Raw genomic sequence first — 8194 nt, 5'->3', positions numbered from 1 at the left:
TAAAGCTTCCAACTTGGGATAGGTTGTCAGAAAGTTCGCTACATGGATCTCATAGAAAATCACGGGTTCCTTATAAATCATGAAATGCAGAAGCAAATAAGTGAAATCACAAAGTAATTAAATTCCGTTATCTATAAAGTGTCTCATGATTTGTTAAGGATGTTTTTGAATATATATTGAATTTTTGTTATCTTAGTGCTAGTGTCAATTACGAAAGTATATCTGAATGTGGGTCACATAAGTTCGCAAACTATTCAATGGCATATTAGGCTACTCGGGTTACATGGTGACTGTCTTTGGCCAGGGTATGTCGAAAGTGTCATAATTCAAAAGGAAACTGGAAGTCCTGAGTGTTTAAGAGGACAGATATACCGGTAATCGTGGTTGGATCACTATTCATAATTAATAATAAGAGAATTATTTCTCACTTGCAGACTTATGTAAATGCTAATCTGATCTAATCTGCATAAACTTAGAATTTCTTGTAAATAAATAAAGTAGCTTAGTTTATTCTTATTTTTATTTTTACTTTTATTTACTTTTATTTTTGTAATAAGTGTCAGTTTGTGTGTCAAACTAGTTCTTATTGCACGAGAGATTTGATAAGCATTAAAAGTCATAATTCTTAGTGAATTATATAAGTCTTGTTGCTTACGGTATAAATGTTTACTAGATGGATTTTCTAATTAATACATAAGCTGTTTAATTTAGAAAATGAAATGTTTTGAAAATTGAAAAGTCAAAATATTTTTGAATGTGTTTCAATTAAATTTTTGAAATTTCAATTGTTCTTGATAGATAAGTATGCTTGACAAAGATTTGACTTGCCTTAGATTTTATTTTATCAATAGGTTAAGCTTTTGGTTGTCTTGCATATTGATGATACTTTGTTGATTTTGATACATTAATGAAGTTTGTTAAGTGTGCAGGTTACAGATAATAAACTCATTTTATATGATATCAAAATTGTTTGATTGAAGGCAGAATTGTTTTTGCTTGTTTGTCAGCCCATAGAATTGTATTGCAACGAACAACAAAAGGTGTTCAGAAATTGCTTCTACAGAGATTACAAGTGATACAAGGATGATCGGCTTTAAAAACCTAAGACTTAGTGTGATAGGTTATAGATTTATTATCAAGATCACAACCTAAGATGTAATGTGATAGGTTGTTGATATGATATTTTGACATACATTATACATTAAATGTGTTTTGATGTACGTTTGTATTTGTTTGAGTTAAACATCAATGACGAAATGGTCGTTTTTCTGTCAAGATAATAATGTAAGATTCATTTGATACATTATTGTGATGACAAGTTAGTACAGATGATTTACGATAGCATATTCGAGTAGATACAGGTTTTTAGTAACGAGTATCTACAGGTTTATGTTTCTGGAATTTCTGGAATTTTTCCTTGTTTAAATTTATGGAAAATTCGCGAAATTTTGCTAAGGAATGGAGATTATGTGGTTTAAAATCTGGAAATTCGAATCACCTCGTGCTGACGTCAGCATTCCTCGCGCTGACGTCATCACGAAGCTCACGAACTCCATGTTCGGCCCGGCCCATGTGGATTCGAATATATATATATATATATGGGTTATTACTGTTTCTTAATTACCATTTACTCGGAATTAACCCTAAAATAATCACACGAACTTCGTCTACCTCGTGCCACTGTTCATCTGTCCTTATTTTCGATCGATTTCATCTTCTTTTCATATTAATCATCCTAGTTTGTTGGTAAATGCTTGATCTAGGATAGATTATTGATGATTTAACTATGGATTTGAACGATTTCGTGTCGTTATAATGCCCAAATTTTGATTTTGCCTCGCGTGAACAGTAAGTCAAACGAACCACAAATTAGATCTTTGATTTTTGATGATTTAGACTTAACTTGGACTTAAATTGGACTTAAAATTGGATTAATCTAACAAAAATTTAAGTAAACAAGTGTTAAATCAAAATTAATCAAAGAAAATTGTGTTTCAGTCACTATTCACACGAAGAACACGAACCAACTTTGTGTTCATTGAATTTGTTTCGATTTTGTTTTCTAGGCATCACGCGAACCATAAACAAGTCCAAGATGATGTTTTTGATCGATTTTAACATCATATGGAGATGTTTTTGATCTTCGTGTTCTGGGTTTCATACTGGCTCGTGCTGACGTCACGACGAGGGAATACCTCCTCGTGATGACGTCATCACGAAGCAGTCGACCAAAACCCTATTTTTAATTTTTGCTTATTCTAACAATCGTTTTTCTCGTCGTTTTTGTCTGTTTTTGAGCAGGTATGGCAGGACAAGGTAATAATGCTCGTGTGTTCGTCAAGGAGCACAATGCTGCACTCGATCTCAGCATTACGCAGACGGGGTGCACTGCAAATTTTCACGGTGTCCTTCAATTTCTCGCACGTTCTCGTGTCCATTTTGCTGTGACAGAGAATCCTCCGTTGGTGATAAGTCTCATTAGAGAATTCTGGAACTCAGCCCGTTCGGTGCAGATGGGTGCTCATACATACATACGCATTACTGTTGGGGGACGTTCATTCTCTTTTTCTGCTGTAGACTTACGGACGATTTTACACTTAGGTGATGTCGCCATAGAGCAAGGTCCGACTGAATTCTCTGAGGACTTTTGCGACGGTGCTCTACGTCGTATGGGGTATACTGGAGCTATTTCTCACCCATACTTCAGGAATCATCTACGTGGCAAATGGAAGCTTCTTGCTTACTATTTGTTGAGGGCCATTAGTCATCGGAGTACAGGCTATGACCAGATGAATATACAGAATGCTTCTCAGATGGTTGCCTTAGTGCTGAACAAGCCATACAGCTTCTCTCAGTACATTTTTGATAATTTGGAGAGGCAGTTGAGATCATTTGGTACAGACAAGAAATTCTTTCTGTTTCCAAGATTTGTGATGATCATAATTCATCACTTTGCAGCTGAGTTGCCATTTGACAGTCCTACGTTTAATCTAGGTCGTCTTACTTATAAGGCATTTGCTGAAAGTTTGAAGAACTTGTCGGGGAGAAATGTTCCTATTGAGGTTGATAACCCTAACTATGTCGTACCACGACAAGGTTGGGAGGATGAAGAAGCTGGTGCTGCTGCTGGTGATAATGATCAGGCTCAGGATGTTCCTCAAGAAGAAAGAGCTGATCAGTTTGAGGGACTCAACGATGTTCCTCTGTATGCTGGTGATTTGGAGCATGACTCTGATATGGATGCTCTCATGGAGGATATTGATGATCCTACAAATCTTGTATCTACATCTGCTGGAGGTTCTACTTCTACCTCTGCTCCAGTTGATGTTACTGCTGGTCCTTCTGAAGTCCCGGTTAATGTTGTTGAGGACTCAGAAGAAGAAGAAGAGGAAGAAAGATTGCCAAAGAGAAGAAGAAGACATGCGAGATCTCAGGCTAAGGTTGATAGAGAATTCGCTGCATACAGTGAAGCCATGGAGAGGCTTCATGCACCTGTTGTTGGTGATACTCCATTGGTTGCTGCTTTAAGAGCTTCTGTCTCTGAGGTTCCTGTGTCTGTGTCTGCTCCTTCTGCTGGTGTTACTGTTAGGGAGAGGAGGTCGAGACCAAAGTTTATCATAAGGGGAATTGGTTCTTGCGCACAAGTTGTTACCGAAGCTATCACTGTTATGATTCCTGTTGTTTCGGAGTCTACAGTTCCGACACTTGTTGCTCCTAGACCTTCGTCTGCTCCTATTCATGCGACAGTTCCTGTTTCTACTGTTATGGGACGTCTAGTGGCTCCTCTGCAACGACCACAGATGCCTCCTACAGGAACTTCTAGCGCTCGTATGCCTTCGTTTGAAGCTGTGATGCCCCCTCCGGTCTCTACATCTAACGTTGCTTCTACTTCACGTCCACCTGTACCTGTTCAAGTGCAGCTGAGTCTTTTATTTTCAAAAAAGAAGATGTTGGAGATGAGGGTTACAGCTTTGGAGAGTCAGCTAAAGCTCCAAGCTGCTAAGCATCAGGAAGAGATGGACATAATGACCGCTCTTGTTCATTCTCTTGGATCTAGACTTGACCAATTCTTGGCTCAAGGGGGAGATAAGGATGGTTGTAGAGATGATGAGCTTGCAAAGAAGAATAGAGATGATGATCATGAAGATCAAGATCTAGCTCAAGGTCAAGATCAAACACAACCAGGTGAGCCAGAGAATCAGGGTCAAGGTCAAGATGCTGATGATGCTGCTATGGCACAGAGACTGCTGATGTTCAGGGGGAGTCATCAAGACAAAGAGAGTCAGAGATTGCTGGTACAACTGGTGCTAGTACTTCTGGGACTCAAGATAAAGACAAAGCTGTGATGACAACTCCAGATGCAGATCCTGATGATCTAGATAACAATGATGATGGGGAAGATTCCAATTCAGGTAACTCCGATTCTATTTCTGATAGAATAGAAAGGGAGATAGTGAATGATCCTCTTATTACTAAAGAAAAAGAAAATAGCAAAGGAAAATCTACTCAGGATAGTGAGTCAACTAAGACTGTTTCTACTACCAATGCCTCTACAGAGTCAGATTTGCACCCTTTAATTGTGCATAGACTAGAAAAGAGATTGGGATATGATCCACAAGCTCATATGAGAGCTAGAGCTGAGATTATGGATTATGATGATTATTATGATCCAGGATCACTTAGGGATCAAATGAAAGGACAGTCAGAGTTAACTCATACATCTTCAGAGTCAGAGTCAGATTCGGATTCAGATTCGGATTATGAACCTTAGTGCTATTAATTTTGTATTGATTACTTGAGTTATAATAACAGTTAGGGTGTTAATCAAAGTGTTATTCAGCTTAGAATAGTTATCAAAGAATTATTCTGTTCGGCTTAACATATTGACAGTGTAATTTTTAAATACTCGAGTAATGAAAAATAATTATTATAAGATAAATATGAATGTATGAGTTACATTATATTTATGATATAATATTATTGTTGTAAGTTAAAATAGATAAAGATTATAAGATAAATATTAATGTAATTGTTACATTATATTTATGATATAGTATTATTTATTTTAATTTCTTTTATGTATTTATACTATTTTATTATGTCTTGACTTGTAATTTATGTTCTTTATCTTTGTATATGCAAATCGTTCAAATTGCAGATAAGCTTCAAACAATAAGTGCATTGGACGATCTTGATGTTGAAGAAGATCTAGAAAGTATCGATGATGAAGATTTTGAAGAAGGAGAGTTCATTACTTCGGAAGCTGATAGACAAAGGTTGCTTGAGACACCTTATGACTTTGATCGTGTCCTTAATGAAGATGAAGTCATTCAAGTTGAACCGATAGCTGAAGTAGAACATCTCAATCTTAATCCTATCAGAGATAGTCCAGATGAATCTAACAATGCTGCAAGGATAAGATTTGCTGTATATGCAAACATAGTCGATGAAGGACATAACAATATTTTTGATCTATACTGGAATATAGTTGCTACACGAGAGGTTGATCTTGGAAGATTTAATATACCTCCGGTGGAGCAAGATCATGAATTTATTATTGATAGACTAATTCCAGGTTATAGAGGACATACTGGTTTGATGATACGTGATACGTATAAACCATCGATGTTTTGGGAATATGTCTCAGACAAGGATGCACCCAAATACTTCTCAGTGATTCAAAGTTGGTTCTATGATCACATAATCAAATTGTTTATTATCAAGAGAAAGGAGGGTTGCCAGTAAATGTCAATAAGTCAAAGACATTTCCACTCTCTCAGTGATTCTGACATGATAGATCTAAGAAGACACTGGTTCATTAATCTTCAAAGCAATGGACTTGCAGATTTCTACTGGAATAGATTCAGAGATGAAAGAATTAAGCATTTCAGTGCTAGAGGTCTGAAGCCAGAAGAAAGGTTGATAAAACCAACACCTTTGAAGAAGATTAAGAATCCAGATGGCACATTTAGGTTTGTTCAAAGAAGAATTAGATGTGTTAAGAAGGTTCCCGCTATCAGATGGGATCAAGATATGCTGACAGAGATGACATATTGGCAGATAGATATCAAGTCAGGCGAAGCACAGATGTTTGTTGATGATTCAAAGAAACAGATGTTGCTACGCATTTATGATCCAATGCAAGTTGTCAATTTGTCAAGGGGTGATCAAAGAAGACTTTTGGATACACCTTGCTCAGTTGTAGATTTTTGGAGAGTAGAGGAAAGACGCTATCGCAACATTCTCGCACACTGTATGTAAGAGAGAATTCATGCGAATAGCATAAGACTTTTGTTTAATGGATAATTTGAAGTTCAAGTTTTGAAGACTTTAAAGAGATCTAGTTGCAATCGTCAAGGGGGAGTCTGTAGATGCAGATTCGTTGTAACAATCGCAACATAGATTTGATTATCGTTTATCTTTGTAGGAACTTGTTTGTAATCATTTAAATAAGAACTTATGTTGATATTTAATGACTACGTTCGAACTTCAATATTATATCTGTTTATGTTTTGTATTGTGTTTGTGTGTTATATATTGTTTTGCAGGTACAAGAACATAGAATCAAGGTTTATAAGTGTCGTAGAACACTTAAACGGTGATTGGATGTTATGTACGAGTCAAACAAAGTCAAACAAAGAACAAAGGGTCGTCCCTCGTGCTGACGTCATCAGCATGTAGGATGAACCTCGTGCTGACGTCAGCACGAGGCAGATCGGTTGTTAATTGTTTCGGGCCTAATACGTAATTAAGGCCTAAGCCCACACGATCCAATACTTAACTAGTATAATACAAGACCTAATCTACGAAATTAGGTTAATCATTTTCGAATTCTTGAGAGTTATTTATGAATTTTCGATCTAAGGTTAATTGTTCCTTCGTGTAGCCTCTTACACGAACCACAAGCCTTGTGCATCTCCTTGGGTTGGTTAATCACTCATTAATCAACGAAAGGCAATAGCAATCTAGTTATCTCAAGAGGATTCCGCACTCTTGACATAACGAATCGCGTCTTATTACGATCCACGCAACAATAGGGCACCTTACAATTTCATAACCAAACAAGCATAATAGTAGTCATCACCCACCAGTTAAATCAAGCATTCAAATAGAGATGAGATAAGTTCCCACGCAGGGGAAAAGGTTAGGCATATTGCCATCAAGCATAAACAAGAGCATGCAAACTTCAAAACCTAGCCTGCGGTCTACTAAGAGTCCCATGCTACCAATCCTAGCCACGATTTGCTTGATTACCTGAAAGGAATACTTAAACGTGTCAACACAAAGGTTGGTGAGTTCGTAGGTTTGAGATCATAAACAAGATGTATAAAAACGTTTTATGTCGTCAATAGAATTCAAGAGTAAAGTAGTATAATGTGGCTAGAGAGCAAACTTGCACATAAGTAAGTATTTGTATATAATCGTGCACACACAGTCATCAACATGACCGGCAAGTATGTATAAAGCGAGCACACACAATCCTCAACAGGACCGGCTGATATGTAATAAGCGAGCACACACAATCCTCAACAAGACCAGCTGATATGTAACAAGTAGTCAGATAGCCATAGAGTAGTAAAAGCAGTTATGGCATATATAAAAACATATGTAGTATTCCTTTCACCCCAAAACATAAGTAAAGAAAAAGGGGCTACGAAGACTCACAATGATCCGGTACAAGCGTAGTTTACAAGCACAAAGAATGAGCACAGATATAAGTAAGATATATCTATTTAAATCCAAGTATGTCTTGATGTCAACCTAATCACAAGTCATTCAACATAGATGAATACATGTATTAGTTCTTGTGATTAATTAATCATTGAAATAACCTTGATGAACTGATGATTTGGTCCTTTGATGATTCTTTGAACATCTTGACTCAAAAGCGTTTTAAATGCACTTTAAATACATGAACTGGACTCGAAATGAATGTCTTTGAACTCACACCTAAATACTTATCGTGTTAATGAGTTGAACATGACTTTAGAAAGGAACTTTAGCCTTAGAACTTAATTTAGTTGTTCATAGAACTCGTTCTTTAGTAATTTAGTTAACACATGTCTTATGTGTACTCAATTAGGGTTTGCACTTTGTTCGTTGTTTTAGATCGACTCATGAACTAGCTCGATGTTAATAAGTAGCCTTTAATGTGTTTAATCGAATGATAATGATGTTATGAACTTGGTTTGGT

This window comes from Erigeron canadensis, chromosome 3 (assembly GCF_010389155.1).
Source record: "Erigeron canadensis isolate Cc75 chromosome 3, C_canadensis_v1, whole genome shotgun sequence".
NCBI classification, from domain to species: Eukaryota; Viridiplantae; Streptophyta; class Magnoliopsida; order Asterales; family Asteraceae; genus Erigeron; species Erigeron canadensis.
This window is presented reverse-complemented; position numbering follows the sequence as displayed.